Raw genomic sequence first — 17,853 nt, 5'->3', positions numbered from 1 at the left:
CCCTTTCCACAGCTCAGACACTGCAAATTGTAAATTTTGCCTACACTTCCCTTTCAAACATTTTTACATCCTTAAAACAGAGCCATGGGTGTAAATCCAGGACAGGTAGGTGTCCAGTCAGTCTTTTTTAAAGCTTGAGCCCAGCTCGCTCAAGTAACAAAACCATTGTAAGATGTGGCAGCATGGGCCAGGTGGACCAGCAGCCACCTTACACTCCCTGGGCTCCCAGCAGGCTTCACTTGACTAAAGTTAGCACATATTTTCACCTAGGGTGTGAACACTGCTGGTATAGGCACTTACTCCCTGGTAGAGTAGGAAACTTCCACATCATTGAGGACCTAGTCCAATCCATCCACATTCATGTTCACGGAAGATATTTTCTCTGAAGGCATGGGGCAAAGAAGTTCCCATGCTGTCCCTATCAGCATTGTAAGCCGGGCTTTACCACCCAGAAGAAAATCCCTAAGGAATAAAGGCTATATGAGCGCCTATTCAGGGCTGAGATCAGGTAATTTTATTTTTCCTGCTGTTAAAATTTCTCTTTGGGTCAGGAATCCACTACTTAAGTGTCTGCCTCTAGTGTATGGTGGTTTGCCCACATAGTCTCCCGCTGGCCATGTTAGGTGCCTTACAGAATTCAAGTCATGCACACCAGGATATTAGATGTGAGCTAGGGAAGTCCTGCACCTCACTGGAGCAGCAGCTTGGATCCAGAAGGATACTCTGGGGTACCTGAAGCAGCACTAGGTGCTGGTACTTTGGCAGAACATCCGTCCCTCAGTGTCTCTGACCTTACAAGCCTGGCACATAGCTTACTGGGCAAAGTAAGCATCCAGAGCATCTATGATCAAACTGTGGCAATGCAGCAGAATGTAATTATTTTAATACACATCCTAATAAATATTCTCTTTTTTCAGACTTTGTCATTGCATCAAAAAAAGGGGGGGGGGATTCACCTTGAAGAACAACTTTCATCATTTGGCAGAAAAGACTACACGCAAGGCACATGAAGGTTGAAAATAAAGAATCACTGTTTTATTCCCTGCTCTTGCAGCCCAACTTTTGAGGCTGCAACACCAAAGTCCTGGTGTTTCAAGTTGCTTGATGCTAGATGCTCTGTAGCAATTGTCCATTTGCAGACATGCAAGACAACTTACCTGTTTTTCAATGTGGCACAAGATAAAAGCATGGCGTGAAGCTGACAACATGCAGTCAGCAGGTGCTGGAAGTACCCTGTGATGCCCACAGGTACTCTGCTCCCCAGTCCCCCGCCTGCAACAGCCCCTGCCCTGCCTTGGGCCTTCAACGTGCGGCAGCTCCCGCAGCAGAAGCAGCAGTGGGAAGCTGGTCATAAGGCTGGGGTCTTGCACCAGGCAGGTGGGCAATCCAGCCAGAGGATGGGAGGAAGGCAGCATGCCCCCTGGGGAAAGCAGCCAAGTTATTATTATTTTTTTTTAAAAAGGCAGATTAACTGAGGCATTGTCTCTGTTTCTCGCTCACACTCACAGTCACCATGACCAGCCCTGGGAAGATCGCATGCAGGATACAATGTGCTCGTTTACAGGCTGCTTGGTTTAAATGGTGTTTCTTTAAATTGTTTTCACCACAGAAATCAAACATCACTGCTGGTTTTACATAGACAAAACGTGGGGCATAGAACTGAACAGCTATTTTCTTTTTACAGCCTTGGCAATACAAACGTAATTGATTAAATGCTTGAACTCCAAACCAACAGAGGCAGTGTGCTCCCTCCAGAGGATGCTGGATTTTCCCCAACTTTTAAGACACAAGTAACACTTCCTTGATTTGAAAGGGTGCTGGGGAGGACCCACGGTTTGTAACCATCTGCCTCCCGCCCTTCCTCTCCCCTTGTCCCGCACACACATATACACACACATTTACACAAACTCACAGTATCATTCAATGCATGGCTGCACTTTAGCTCAGGTCTTTGGTTACTCTAAAAGTCAGCATTCATTCACTTCATTCTTTTATGGGAAAATAATTGATTTAGTCTTTGTGGAGGCAACAGTCTCCTCCTCATTTTACAAGAGTTTGCTGTCTGTATGTTTATTGTTTTCCATAGCAGTCTGGGAGACTCTACAGCCTGACTTAACAGTAAACCAGGTTTCCTGTTGCAGACAAAATACTGTTAAATGGCTAACAAAAAAAAAAAAAAAAAAAGGGTCAAATGGTATTTTTCACTTGTGCAAAGATAGCAAAGAGTCAGCCTGTGTTGTAACTTGGAGACTTTGGAAATTGTCTTCCCTTCATGACATCAAATCCCTGCTACTTCCAAAGACAAATGTTATGATGCAAATTATAATCACATGGTCATTTGTTTAGAAAAAAACAAACCTTGTTTCCGAGCCACTTGAGCCAAAATGAACAGAGGGTAGAGCATATACTTGTGGGGGCAGGTGAGCTGCTGCAGTAAGTGCCATGTGTGGGCAAGCGAGGGACGGCATGGCAGGGTCTGCAGCGTGGCAGGGGACATAGGTCTATACAGATACATATGCACACACATACAGGCATTACCAAGGAAGCCAGGAAAAACTGTACTGTTTCTCCATATTAAAAAAAATTTGCTTTGTTGTCTGTATTTTTTCCTTGAAAAACTCCATTTATTTTAACAGATCTAGACCAGCACAACATTGAGGAAAATGTAGTGAGAGTGACCACAATCTTTGGACTTAAAGCCAAGCTTTCCCCAAGGGGAAACACAAAAAACCCAAACTTCCATTCTGGCTAATTAGACAGACAAACCTCAGGCATGAAAGCTGGAGGTGGAGTTCATAGCCAGGATTTTGGTATAGGAACCCATTTTTAGTATAATTGTTTATATGAGCTTTCTTTTTCTTCTTCCTGGCTTTTAGGAGCTGGTGGAAATGCTTGTTATTTAGAACTGACCTAGACATGGGAGGATGTTGCTATTCCTCATCCTTGTTCAAAACAAGTTTTGGGCTTTTTTCCTCTAGTGGGCAGCCAGGCAGAAGGGCACTGAGACACTGCTGTTGGGTGCAGTTATCATATAAAATATTTAGTATCAGCAGTTAGCGAAGTGAATCAGTCATTTTTGGTTTTAGGTCTAGTAGATCTTGCCCTCTCACTCAGTTTTCATGTGTTTTATGTAGCTTGGAAGAGGAAAACAAAACTGTTTTTTTCGCTACTAGTTTGTTTTTTACTGACCTAACTGAATATGGTGAAACACAGACAGTAATATGAAGGAAAGCCTTCTTTTATCAAAAGCTTCAAAAAATTCTGCTTCCAGTGGTTTACCTTTCTTTAAAATTTCCAGTGCAAATGCACATTGTTTCCTATTTTTAACTAGTTACTGAAGTTTACTAGCTATGAAGTTCAGTGAATAAATTTACAGGTCAACATAAATAATTTTTTTAATGCATTCAATTACAGTTTTTATCTCTTTTGTATGTATTTTATTCTTCCAGTCTTATTCCATCAAGATATTCTAGCAAGACCCCAGACTGACTACGGCTACTTCACTCCTTGAGTGTGGCTTTTTTAAAGGCAAAGTGGAAAAGTGCCTTAATACTTGATGTGTATTCACTGTCAAAAGTCAGAGAGGCACCTGACATGCTCAGGGGACACTGCTGGCTGCTTTTACTGGGCTGCGCCCTGGTTGCGCAGCAGGCAGCAAAGGGGTCCCATTCTCCCACACCAAAGCCTGGGGTAGGACCAAATGAGGAACTGCATGGGAACCAAAATATCTCACCACACTTAGTGGCCTCTGTGATGGACGAGGCCAAAAGAGGCAATCACTCTGGATGCACTGCAACAAATACTATGCTGCTATCCACAATCATCTTTATAGCATTTTTAATAGTTATTGGCTCCTATATAGACCAGTTTCAGAGGAAAAATAAGGCTAAGAAATCCCTGGGCAGGTTTTCTTCAGATGTCATGCTATCGTTTGTTATACTTTCTGAAAACATTAACAGTTCTTAGCCATCTTTTTGCCAGATATATCTGTGATGGAGGAGCTGACTTAAGCTTGTTAACTAATTGGCATGTCTGCCAATAGATCCTGACTTGAAACATCACTTTTTTTACAACAAATCGGTTTACCAGCTTTGTAGCACCTCAGTGTCCTGAATTGGTTTGAATTCACACTAAATGGGAGAACTTCCTTCAGGTGCAGATGATACTATTACAGTGCAGGCCTTCACACCACTGGACTCCCATGCCCTTATTTGCACCGGACTGCATGCCACCATAGGAACTTTACCCTCACTACTTACAAGCAGCTGATACAAAGCAACATTTCTGCATATTCTGTGTCATTATCTTTCTTTGTCATGTCAAGGAAACAAGAAAATGCCTGAGGACAACGTTTAAGTGAAATTCAGAGTTCTGACTCTGTTGTCAGCTAATCAGAAAATGGATTTCTATTCTGTGGAAAATACTGGCTTTCTAGATAAATAATGAAGAGCTGTCATCCTAGATCTAAATTTTGGCCAAAACCAGTAGTCAAAACAGACCATTATGTACTCATTTCTGATACTGCCACTTGAAGTGGGATGGTGATGCCTTCTGCAGAGGAAGAATGGGGCAGAGCAGAGTATGGAAAGATTTCCATACTTTTAGACTGGTACTTCTGAACTCCAATTTCATTCACTGTCCAACTTCCAAAACTTTTAAATATCTTGATGGGCTAAATCGAGAACATATGTTTCTACCTATGATTAAAAATATCTACCTATTGGTAAAAGTGGGGCAGGGGTGTGAAAGGTACTACTTCAGTTGTGTGCTTGGCTTAGGTGCAATAAGACTTTGCCAACTTTTTAGGAAGGGGAGTCTAAGAGAAAATATAATGAGAAAATGTGTCAAACAATTTTCTCTCTAAAATGTTGCTCCAGAGTCAATTGAGAGCTCAACAGTTTCCAAGTACATGTGAAGAAGCAGCAGTATGATGGATATGAGAACTGAAAGCAAGACAGCTACAGTTAAATGTGTGGTTTCAGTGAGTTCAGTATTAATTTAGGAGACTCTGGTTATTTCAGACAGAGAGAGAGAAAGAAAGAAAAAAAGGCTGGGGAGTGCTGCAGGGATGATTCTTCTAAAAGCTAATTCCTATATTTGCTAGTATTGGAGAATGGACTTGATCCACCCACCCCTTTCACACTTCATAAGGTAAAGTGGATTTTATATTTTGAAACTAGTGTTGATTTCCTGAAGCGAGCCACAAATGTCAATAGCAACAGAATCTTCAATTTCCAAAGAAGGATAACTGAATTAGTTACTTAGTGTACTTGTTACTTCAGTATAGGTATGGCCAGCTATAAAAGCCAAAAGATTCATAATTAAGTCTTAAAGAAATACTGTAGATCTCTCTGAGATGCTTTATCAGAGTGCAACTGAAGCAAAGGTTTCAACATTGGCAGGCATATCTCATTGTTCCATGAAACATAGGCCAAAAATAGCAAGTTGGTTCTTCTCAGTAAAGTAGTGAGTTATAGAGAAACAAAAGCAAAACCATCTAATTTTGGACTCGCATTATAAGAGCTGCTGAGGCTGAGACATAGAAAGCCCTGTCTTGCCATCAAATAAAACAAATGCTTTCTGAAGCAGATTTCTCTGTACAAACTAGTTGAGTTCACAAGTGTGCTGCTCTAATTATTTGAGAATGTGACCTTTCAAAGAGCTATATTTTATTCTAAAGGAGAGACTTTTAAAAGTTTGGCATTCTACAAAACAGACTATATAATGAGTGTATTCTGACATTCATATGAATCGTGTTGTTTAAACTAAGTACACAAAAACCGTGGTCAATAGTCATCATGTTTTAATAGCTATAGTTCATGGAAGGAGCATTAAGCAGAACAGAAATCCATTTAAAAGCTTCAGAGGTGCTTTTTCCTACATGCACACACACTATACTGCTGCTGGACAAATAGATAAATGTAACCTGTTGGACCTGCAAATCAATTTCTGTATTGTTAGAGAAAAGTGAAAATGAGTCTTTTGCACTATTGACCCCAGACAGGCTGGGCACTGGTTATGGCAGGTCAGCCTGCTGCTTCCTTTATGGCCAAACGCTGATAACCCTGTTAAATTATCTCTAACTGAAACCTGGAGATTGTGGCTAAGAGGGAATAAAAACCTCTATGGTTTCCTGTGCCGTCCTAATACACCAGTCATGACAAAAGTAAGGGGGAGCTGAATTCATGGCTGAGCCCAACACAGTGATCGTAGCTTAACTCTGGCAAACAGGCTCCGACAGGTTTCACTGGGGCGGTTGAAGAGGTTTATTGCTCCAGGGTGTCCACCCTGGCTGCCACAAAGATCCCCACCCTGTATTTGGGCAGTTATAGCAGAGCGAGTGGTGTAAGTCAGTGACTCAGTCACCTCAGTGCAAACCCGCCTGGGCAGAGAAAACAGTTTTAAATTCACTGGGGCAAAACTTCCAAAGGACTCTGTGGTAGCAGCCATAGTGCTCAGCAGTGGCAGAGGTCACTTTACATCGGTGGCTGAGCCCACTGAGTGAGGACCTGGCTTTTCTCTGGGTGATGAGTTTTAACCCCCATCCTCTGCAGAGTCAGATGTTGGGTTCCAGAGCAGGACTCTGGCCCAGAGAAGCAGGAAAAGGAGGTGGACCCCTTTTGAGAGGGTCAGCATGCATGCCAGGGGCCAGGAGTAGGACTCAAAAATGGGTTGTCAAACTGGAGAAGTGTCCATGTATGCACACAGAAATCCTCAAAAACACAAAAAGTCTCCCCAGACATCTGGCCATTCATACAGATATGCAGAGTGCTCTCTCTGTGCCCTGGCACAGGATCTACCACCAACAAATGTGCAGGCTATGGAGCTGCTCTGAGGAGAGGGATCTGGGCACCAAGGATCACAAAGCACAATTAAGTTACCAGTACCAAGCTGTGAAAAGTGCAGATATTCTACTGGGAGGTATAAACTGGAGCAGTCTCTATAAAACACCCACCTGTGTTGGTAAGCTTGTCCATATTCCTGTTGAGTACAACAGGTGGAGGACTAGGTGGGGTTACTGGAGTCCCTGGGACCTCTGAGGAAAGAGTGAAAAGTCGGGGCTTGTTCAGGCTAGAGAACACTAAACAGGGAGATTGCTGCCATCTATTATGAAAAAGGATGCTGCAAAGGACCAAAAAAATTCTCTTCAGACCTGGAGAGCAGAAATAGAAGAGGGGGACTGTAACTGCAGAACAGCAGGCTTAGGTTAGGCATAGGCAGGTTTTTGCAAATACTAAGAACAATGCACCATTAAGAGGGATTATCTGAGAGTGACTGGATTCCCATCTCTGGAGGCTTTTAAGAACAGGTTGGGGAAGTATCTGTCAAGAGTAACCAAGGTCTTTGAGGTAGACAGCACTCCTAGTCCCTTCCAGCCTGTTTTTCTACAATTCTAGGACATTGGTGAAACACTGCTTTTGAAAATTCAACCCCTGGGCTAAGATTTATGGGTTGCATCTCCAGCAAACACGGCAGGAATCCAACTTCTGACATGCACAGTGTGTATACTACTACTGTAGCTCTGGATAGCAGTAGACATTCAGGTCCCTTTTTGCTATGCATGTTTGAAACAGTCACTGGAAACTGCTCCTTACAAAGCTCTGAGGTGAAGGGGCCAGCCAATATGTAATTCTGGAGTATGCCACTCTCAGAAAGAGAGAAGGCATGAACAGCCAAAGGAGAAAATCAGCAGGAAAAGAGCTTTCAGAATTCATCATCCTGTCTATAAGTTAAATAACCTTTTCATCATTTCTACATTGTACTTTATTCTCCCTCATCTTTGCTATCAATTCAGAATTCTTTTTCTCTACAGTAAACTCCCAAGTGGCTAAAATCACCTATTACCTTTGACTAGCCTTCATGAATCTAAAAACATCACAAAACTGCGTAGGCTGTGCAGGCAGGGAAAGGCTTGTATGAATGGTGAATGTAGAGTGTGTCAAAGACAGAAAAACGATTTGAATGAAAAAAAAACTGCAGCATGTTGCTAATTGGCACCCTCTGAATGCTGATGTACATATTGTCCTTGTGGTGAAGGGTAGATTATTGATGAAGTATGTTAAAATATGTCTGTGTCTTTCTTTGTAAATAAATTGTTTGGAGTTCTCAGATTTCTAGCTAAATGGTTATGAAGTTTATCAGGGCTAGCAGACAGTGTTGGTTCAAAATAGGATCTTGCAATTATCACTCAATTACAGTCCTTCAAAATCAGACAATGAGGCACCATTGGCACAGCCCCAGGAAAACATTCTGTACAGAGATACTAATCAAGATGCTGCTCCTAACAGCTAACACGAAATTCATTTTAATACATTGTGCACTGAGCAGTTTGATGTTGTCGGATCAATTTGCCACTTTGATTTTGCAAAGTCCCTGTGAATAAAGTGTAAGCTGAGGTTCTGATTCATTCCAACTATTCCATTATTTACTAGTGTATCAGAAGATTTTGCAGCTGATCTTTTATGGGGGACTTAAAGCATGTTCTTCAAATGAGAGAAAGGGGGCATCAAGCAAGCTGCAGAAAGGCAGTAACTCAGCACACCAGTCATCCGTGTCAGCTCCACAGAGCTTTGCCTCAGAGATTTTCACAATTCAGAAAACCATGGTTGTGGGTACAGGCTGGCTGGACCTTTGAATGGAAAATGCAGTCATTTTCTAAACAGCTGGGACTTCTCCCACCAGCACTGCCTGGGAGTGTTTTACATTGGGAGTCTAAAGGAAGATATAGTAAAGAAAGTAAAGTGGGAGACATGGATGACTCATGAGATGGGATGAAAGTGTAGCTGTGGGAGTCAGACAAATTGTTCTTTGTTTAGGGGAGGTCCAGAGGGGGCTCACTTCAGACCAGCAAAGCACTTCAGCAGGTGTATGACTTTAAGCAAGTTGTCATATAAAGTGTGACAATATTGACTATTGCATTAGCTTGAAGCTGTAAGTGCCAGGCAAATGGAAGGATGTGGCATTGCTGCCCTAGAAATATTTCACAGAGGAAAGATGAAAGAAACTGCCATCAAATTTCTTATGATCTTGCAAATGCAGAGAAGGACACAATATCTTCACAAGAAGATCAGATTAGTGGAAACTGAACCAACAGTGGAAAACTCTTCTACAGAACTTCCTGCATCTGAATTTGCTCATCTAGAAACACTGTATTTCATTACTTGAAAGGACGCAATATAGTCACAGAAATGCGTTATGCCTTTGTACTCTACACAATACCTAAATTCACATGCACAGTTGAAGAGGTTTTCAGACATGGATAGTTTGTTTCTTTGTATTTCACCAGGCTTTAGAGAACTGGAGTGCTAAACAGCCAAACTGTAATACAATTACAAGATAACAAAACTGGAGTAAGAAAATATTTTAATGCAGTATTACTCAAAAGGTGAAACAACTCAGTTTGAAAAAGTGCTTCCTAGATTCTTATCTGATATGTCTAATGTTCATCTTTCAGATGAAAACAGAGATTCCAGCCCAGAGAGACATCGATTCAAAACAAGCCATGTTCACCAAACTTTTCTACAATAAGCACTGTCATCACTCTTTTGATGAACTCCAGCAGTAGCAGTGTGAGCTTGCCTCTGATACTTTCCAGCACTGCTCTGTGAAACCCATGGCCCACTGACTGTTGGAGAAGTTTGTACAGGACAGCTGTCAGAAAGCAAGTTGCTGGACATTTGGCAGATAACTAAATGCATGATCTAATGCTATTGGAAGATACAAGAGTCAGGCCTCCCTGAAGCTTGTTTCCTTCTTGATATTCCAGGTGTTGGGCTGTGTATTCAGAAAAGATCTTTCTCAATTCTCCACAAGCCTGTTACCATCCAGCTTGCACTTCTGCCTTGTCCTAGCATCCTATTATGAATGTGAGTCATCCCGTGGCACTGCTACAACTTCTCTTTCCTAGCTGCAATGAGCGCACAATATCTAGAGGAACAATCCTAATGTTGTTAGATTTGTAATGCAGACTCTAGGAGGGAAGCTATGGCAGACAGCAAGGGAATTTCCTCTCTCTTGCTGTCTAACAGAAGTTAGTTCCTTTTGCAATTATTTCCTGAGAACCAGGCATCGATGTCTGAGGCTATTTGCAGCTACTTCTGCTCAAAGACACAGATGTATATAATGCATGATAAACAAACTGCATCAAGCAAAAACCAAGCATTCTGTTAATGATTTCTTCCCCAACAGGAGAAGAAATCATCATCACTTTGTGACTGTCATCCACCTGTATTCCCCTCAGAAATGACAGAGGAAGAATGTGGTTTGTTTATATTATTGTGCTGATCATCTGCACCTCTCTTTCAGTATTGTTGCCACCAGTTCTACAACTTGACTCAACTCATGGTCAAGAGCTGAGAAAAAAAAAAAACAACACAGCAGTTTAATATAGTCTGATTTTCTTAGCTTTTGTATCCTGGCTTGGCCTTTTGGTCAGTTTTTGTAAAATCAAGGTGGGGAAGAAAGTATATTTTCCAGCAGACTAACTCCTCCATTGCCAGCTGCACTGACTTCCTTTGCTGGCTTCTGCCTCTTTTTTCTTGTAAGTGAAAATAAAAATTCCCCTGGCTCCCTGGAGGGAAACTTCAGCCTCAGTTCAACAGGTTTCTCTTCAGGCCATTGCTCAGATGCCTTTCCAGCCTCACTTATCAACAGCTGGAAGAGAAACAATTAAAGGAGTTGTGTACAAGGAGTGGGATGAGGAAAATAGGTGATCACAAAAGAGGGAATGACTGGGCTCAGGAACAGACCTGGACTCTGCAAACAGCAGAAGAGTTAGTGTATACTGTGTCCTGTTTTTTTTTTTTTTCTCTCTCTCTGGAAGAGGAGAAGAAAAGTGGTGTGACAGGCTCTGAGTCAGCCAGGGCTCTGGGGTGGCTATGCCTATACCTTCTCTTCATATAGAGCTCCCCCAAAGAAGACTGCAACTACAAAACTACAAAAAGGAGAGGTTATAAATTTGGAAACATATCTTTGTAAATAGAGAAAACAAAGTGACCAAGCAAGAAATTAAAGATGTTTATACTCATCTCTCCCCTTGACCTGTGGTGTCCTTGTAGATGAGTTTTTGCTTTTAGAGTCAGGCCAGTCAACTCCATGACTCTGCAGCAACAGTTACACAGTCATTTCCGGTCCCTAGGAAATCTTATTTCTATCCCTTTTGAGGCCTAGCCAGGTGTTTGTTTCTTGCTCCTCTCAGCAGTCTGTCAGTCTCTTTTACCTTGAGCAACTGGCTCACTGCACTTTCTGGTGACCCTAATTCTCTTACCTGCTGCCCCCTGTCTTGGGGAGCCACTGTCCCCCTCTCTTTCCACCTGACCCACTCATCTGAGAACATCCCTATCCCACAGATACCATCTGTCCTGCAAAGGAAAGACAAGAAAGAGGGAGAGAGAAAACATTGCCACAGAAAGAAAAAAATATATTTGTATCAAGCCTGAGCTACAGGTAAGGTGGCATGATGAGTGCAGGAAAGCAGGACTGGCATGACCTCACTCCTTGACTTACTCTACAGTCAATACAGCGTTAACTGTTTTCTCCAGACATCTTCTCTGGTTATCAATCAATCCCCTCTAGCAAGATGTTCTAGCTTGCCTGATGACATTTAGGTAAGAGGAAGATGAAAACAAAAGAGGAAAGCAGTATCAGAAGATGGCATTTTTCACTGCTTCTTGTTTCTAGAGCCCTAACAGCACCCTTCTGAGTTAAATGCAATTCAGAAAGTTGTTTGTCAGTTTTTTCCAGCAGACGTTTTAGCGATATTGAATTTATTTTGCAAGTAATCTGCCTTCCTGGAAAACATCTGTATTTATCAGAAAACCAGTCTCCCAAAAGTTGAATTCAAAAACTTACTCTTTGTTTGCTGAAAACTGAAAATGGTTATATTTTTGCAAATATCATTATGTGAGAAATTTCCACAGGAAAAAAAAAAATCTTTTGTCTTCAGATGGATGCAAATTTATACTCAGATGATTCATAAATTGTCACGCTCTGAGGAGACTCAACCCAGAGAGTTCCTTTTCCTGCTAATGTTGTGCTTCTGACTTTGTGGTTCACTGCTTGCATATGTCCCTGACTGACATCCCCCTTGAAAGTTCAGTGAAATTTCAGAAAAATTTCCCCCCACCATGTGCATGTCACTTGCTTTTTATTGAACTTTCAGCAAGGTTTTTCACCTTTCATGCAGAAAAACACATTGTCCCACAGATGTTGTTCTGGGCCAAGAATATATATATATACATATATATATATACCATGGAGCATTTTTACAGGCCAGCAGGGGAATAGTGTCAGGTATAGTTTTCTTATGGTAGTGATCAGTGGCATACACAAATAATTTGTACCTTAAATGGAATATTCTGAATGGAACTGACTTATCTGGTTTGTTTCATTTTAAATTGGTTTTACATGGGTATAGCAAGTTCAACGCTAATTCCTCCAACAAGAGTAAAAATCATGTTCAGTAGCGGCCCCCTAGGTCCAGAGGCTGGTGCTTTGGAGCTACGTACAGAGACAGGGACACTCAATCTTGCCTGCAGCTTCAGTTCAGGTTGAACGCCCCCTGTCAAGATGCGAAGCTGGCTATCCCCCTGTGAGGTGCAGCTGCTGGTGCTGGGGGCCTCCGCCTGTCATCCCGCCTCCCATCTGGGCTCATTTATTAAGAGAATCTGCAGGAACCAGCCATGGGGAAAGGGGAGTCTCGCTGCGACAAACCCGACACATAACAAGGCTCTCGGCGGCCGGGGTTTGTCAGAGCTGCGCGCAGCTCAGCGCGCTGTGAAACCCAGCGCCGGGGGCTGGAGACCGGGCACGTCACGGAGGGTCGCCCCCGCCGTGCTTTGTCTGGCTTTCACTGGGGGCCAGTTGGGGTTTTCTGGCTTTTTTGTTGCTGTTAGTTTGAGGCGAGGCACGGGTTTGGGTTGTTTAGGTTAAATGAGTCTCCAGTGGTCAAGTACTCACAGCAAAGGCCAGACCACAAAAATCAGCATGATAGTTATTTACCATAACCATATACAAAACCACAAGCAGCAAAGGTTCCCTCAATACATCAGAGACACTGTACATCTCTTTATTAAAGCCTGTCAGTGTTTGTTACACTTCAGTTTGCCTTTAAATCACAAATAAAACCAGGGAACTCTAAGTCGGCAGAAACAAATGAAAAGACAAAAATAATATCTGAGAAAGTCAAGCAAGGTTATGCTTCCCTCTCCCTAAAATCTCTCTCTTTGCTTTAATTCTGAATTGATTTTACTCCATTCCAGCACTGGAGATTAGTGATATGCAGCCATAAAATTCTTTTAATCACTCATAAATAAAATATCTGAACTGTTTAAGAGTTATCCACTCCCTTGGACTGTAATGAACTTGCCATACATTTTAGTAATCCATTATAATCAATCTAAAGTTCTTCAGCCAAAGGAAGCAGATATCTGGGTAGAATTCAGCACTCTCCGGCAGTGTCAATGACAGTGTGAGGCTGTTTCATTGTTTTATTCATATATCCAGTTATACATCCCCTCTAATCAGTGTTTTGGAGTGCTTTTTGAAGGTTTTTTTTTCTTAATCTTAAAAAAAAAGAAGATACCAAGAAATAAAGTCTGACACCCAAACTTTCAAATTCATACACAAACAGATTCAAAATGTTGAGGTCGCCCTTGTTTTTCATTTTCTTTTTTTCAGTCTTTCTCAACCACAGCTTTTTTCCTTGACCTCTCCCAACCCTCCTCCCAGGCCACTGGCCCAAAATATGTTGTTCCCAATAATATTTCCTCAGAATTTCAGAAGTTTGGCATTCTGGTTAGCTCTGTCCAGCTACTGACTCCAAAAATTGCAGCTATAGGGTTTTCACGGGAAAAAAAAAAAGAGGGGGAGGAGGTGAAGAGACTGAAGCGGGTTGGTATTTCCTACTTACAGGAAACTCCAAAATGAATAAGGCTTGAAAACATCACTGGCTTGGCAAACGGGACAGCGACTTTTAAAGATACCATGTGGGAGTGCTGCCAGAAAGTGGGAAGCTTAGCCCAGTTTGGCCAGGGGAAAAATAAGAGATAGCCATCTGTCGACCAGTCCTTTTGAGGATTCCCTTTACTCTTTGAACCATTTCTTTCTTCCTCTTCATGCTGCGACATAAATAAAGTCATCTGACCTTCCATGCAATTATACTGAAGAGGGATTAATGGGCTTATTTACTGCTCTTTTTCTGAAAGTTTTGTCATTTTTGATTAGCCTATCAATAAGAGGATTTGTAAAAACACAAATGCAAGTTGGGTGCCCAGCTACCCAACTGCCTTTGGAAACCTCTCTTTGTGGAACACAAGAGAACGTATGTCTCAGTGTTTTAATGTTATAGGTAGGCCTGCTGACATTTTCAGAAAAAAAACAGTTTCAGCTGATTCAAAGCTGTTTGCAAGTGGACAAACTCAGCAAATCATGTCAAACAAATGAAAATGAAGGAAAGAGTCCTGAAAATGTGAATTGTGCCATTTTAAAGCCAAACATTTTGAGATTTTCAAACTACATTTGCAAGATTTTTAGGCATCAGGCACCCTTCATGGATATATGGTGTGGGCTACCAAATTCCAGGCCCTGCTATGAGTCAAGAGAAAAGAGGCATGACAGCTCCACTCTCCTGCATCTCAGATGAGTGTCACACCCACAGACCTTTTCATGTTTAAAGAAGGCACTGATTTTTAGGGGCTATACCAGCATTTGGCCCCAAAGTAGGACGTTCTTGGTTTTCTTTATCTCAGTCACCAAACAAACAAAAATTGTCAATTATTTGCCTAGTCTTAATTCTGAGAATGTCCCATTACCTATATGAAATGCATCAAAGTAGCTTTCAAGAAGTGAAAAAGCAGGAAAAGAAATGATGGCTGGTGATATATCCAGGGAAAATACTAAGTCCTCAAGGGAACAATGGCAATGGATCAGGCAGGCTCTATCTGTGCGACTCCAGGCAGGTTAACAGACTCATTTTTCTAGATCCAAAGACAACAAGCAGACTCAAGTGCTAAAAATTCCAGCCTCTGAAGGTCAAGGGAAGGAGAGGAGAGATGGCTGCTACTGAGCGACAAGCAGGGGAATAGGAAGGCAACTCATATCTCCCAACCCAGAAGTAAGGGATACATCTGGATTTCTGAATTTGAAGGAAAATATAAGGTTTAAGTAAGATCAGAGATACATGAACTTCTGTTGTTTTAACTGTTTCCTCTGCATGAGTGTATCTTTGGGTGGATGAACAATACAGTGTTTTCAGAAAAACTGTTCTCAGTCACATCAATCACTGGTTACAGCCACCTGGAAGGAAGTCTCTTTCAGGTGCCATATACAGTTAAGCTCTATGGTTTTGGCCAGGTTGATAAATGAGATGAGGGTAGGCTTGTAACCCAGAGATCCACTCTTCTTCTGAGTGGGACAAGGCATAAAAAGCCACTCACCAAATATCCAGGTAAAAAGGCTGCACTGGGATAAAGGATTTTAGAGGGGTGATGCACAATGTTCACGTTGTGCAGCTTTGGCTTTTATAAGAAATGAGCAGTGTCCACCTAAAGAGGGAGCTATGTCTAGCACTTCCTAAGCAGGTTCTGAAGCAGATGTGATCAGCTAGCAAGGCTGCGTTTTTGGTGACGTGCCTAAATACTACTTAATCTTCAAATTCAGAGATAGACCTCAAGCCCACACAGCCTACATAGCTCACACTATCATTCATTGCTTCCTGATTGCAGAGAGTCATGTCGGGCTGGTTATTACTACTGCAGAAGACCACAGATTTTTGTTTTGAATTTGCAAGATTCAAGCTTAACTCTGATGTCTTCCTTGTCTTTCTCCTTCCCCTAGGACTGCAAATGAGGAAAACCTGGGGTCAGCTATCATCCCCTTCTCTTTTTGTTTCAGGGTGCTGTGAATGGAGGGCAGGCTCTGTACAGCAACCCTGAAGAGCTGCTTTCCCACCTCCTGTTTCATTAATGGACTGACAAGATTTGCTCCCCCTATACGCCGAGCAATTCTTGCAAATGGACCTCATCTAAAACTGATCAGTCTCTCCAGAAGACACTGAGTGATATGCAAGATCGACCCCCCAGAACCAGCATCCCCAGCCCAGCCAGGAGGAGACAGTCAACAGCAGAGCACCATCGATTTAAATCAGTCAGCTCCAGCTGAGAATCTGACTCTCCAATATACCAGATAGAGTGGAGAAATGCATCAGCCCCTGTTCAGACTAGTTCAGATTTCTTCTCAAACCTAATTTTAGATCTACTGTGCTATTATTTATTCAACAATGTGAATGAGATATAGATTGCTTTCATTGATTGCCATCTTTCCCTTTTTTGTATTTTGCCCATTCTTTCTTGAATATCTCACAAGCGTATTACTGAATTGTGTCAAGATTAAAGGAGAGAAAGAGACTATGTTGACTCAGACATGGAAAAAACCCTTATTTTCTAAACTACATTCATCGTAAATTTCTTCATGTTAGTCATAAGTTAGAGTTTATAGTTTCCTCTGCATAAAACTAGTTGCAACTGTGCTGTTGCAATCCACATCACACATTTTTAAGAAGAATAGAAAAATGTGGCCTGAAACTGATCTTCGATGGTCTTCAGCAAATGCTGACATTCCACTGTGTAGCGAGATCTTTCTTTCGTTTTTACGCGACCGTATCTATACAACCCTTCTGTCCCCTTTTTATTTCAGTTTTTACAGTATGTCATTAAGTTGGCAACAAAATATGTGATATGCTGTAAATATTTTGTGCTCACTTAAATTACAGGTAATTAATCAGAGTAGAAAATGTTAATAGTGTATTAGCCTACCTTTAGTAAAGGCAGGAAGATAACTGACAGCTCTTTTTCTTGGCTCAGAGGAACAGGTCCTCTGGTTACAGAAACTCATTTTGACAAAGAAAAGACACTGCTTGAAGAAAATTTGCAGAGAGAAAGGCTGAAGATAAAATAAATGTGATGAATTTTCAATATGAAAAAGGTCTTTTAGAAAGATCCTGTAACCAAGGTAAGTAAAGCATCCATATTAGAACAGCGCTCTCTGTCTACAGTGCCCCACAGATGTTTCAGTTCAGTCTTAAATTCATTTCAGGATATGACTATATCTATTTCTGCCCCCGTTTATTTCCCATTTTCCATCACTGTCACTTGCATACACTCAGTAAACAAGTGAAAAACATGAGACTAGATTATGTTCTTATGTAATATCAGAATAAAAACCAAAGACAGCAGGCCCCACAGAAATCATACATGCTGTGAAAATAAAAGGAGCCTTTGAAAGACTGGGCAGATTTACATTTTCTCTTTGTGTACTAGAGCCTCACACCCTTGGGGCCTCATTTTGCAACTTGCAGAGAACGTCTGCAAGATGGGGGATAAAGCAGCACATAAGCACTCAATGTAATTAGTTTTCATATTGTACATTGAGACATAAAAGGCTGATCATCACAGGCTGGGAACTGCACACTGCATTTAGAGGGAAAGTTTTCTTCCACTCTCCTCACAAAACTGCCACCAGATCCAACATGGACATTTCATGGGGGAAAAAAAAAAAAAAAAAGGATGCATCAATAAGCTAGTACTTTAATTTTCAATTTTTTTTCTCCTTGTGCAACAGGAGTTTATTAAAAACTATACCACCACAATTGTCCTGACTGGTGAATGCCATGCACTGGGGATACTGAGTTTTACTGCTGGCTTGCCAGGGCCCCACAAAACTCTGCTGGAAATGCCTCTCATGATATAACAGGAATTACTTTTACCTATTTAACCATGTCACCAGAAAGAATGCTGTGTTGATGATGCAGATTGGGATATACGGAATTGATATGTGACTAATCAGTTTCTGATTCTG

This window comes from Apteryx mantelli, chromosome 1 (assembly GCF_036417845.1).
Source record: "Apteryx mantelli isolate bAptMan1 chromosome 1, bAptMan1.hap1, whole genome shotgun sequence".
Taxonomy (NCBI): Eukaryota; Metazoa; Chordata; class Aves; order Apterygiformes; family Apterygidae; genus Apteryx; species Apteryx mantelli.
This window is presented reverse-complemented; position numbering follows the sequence as displayed.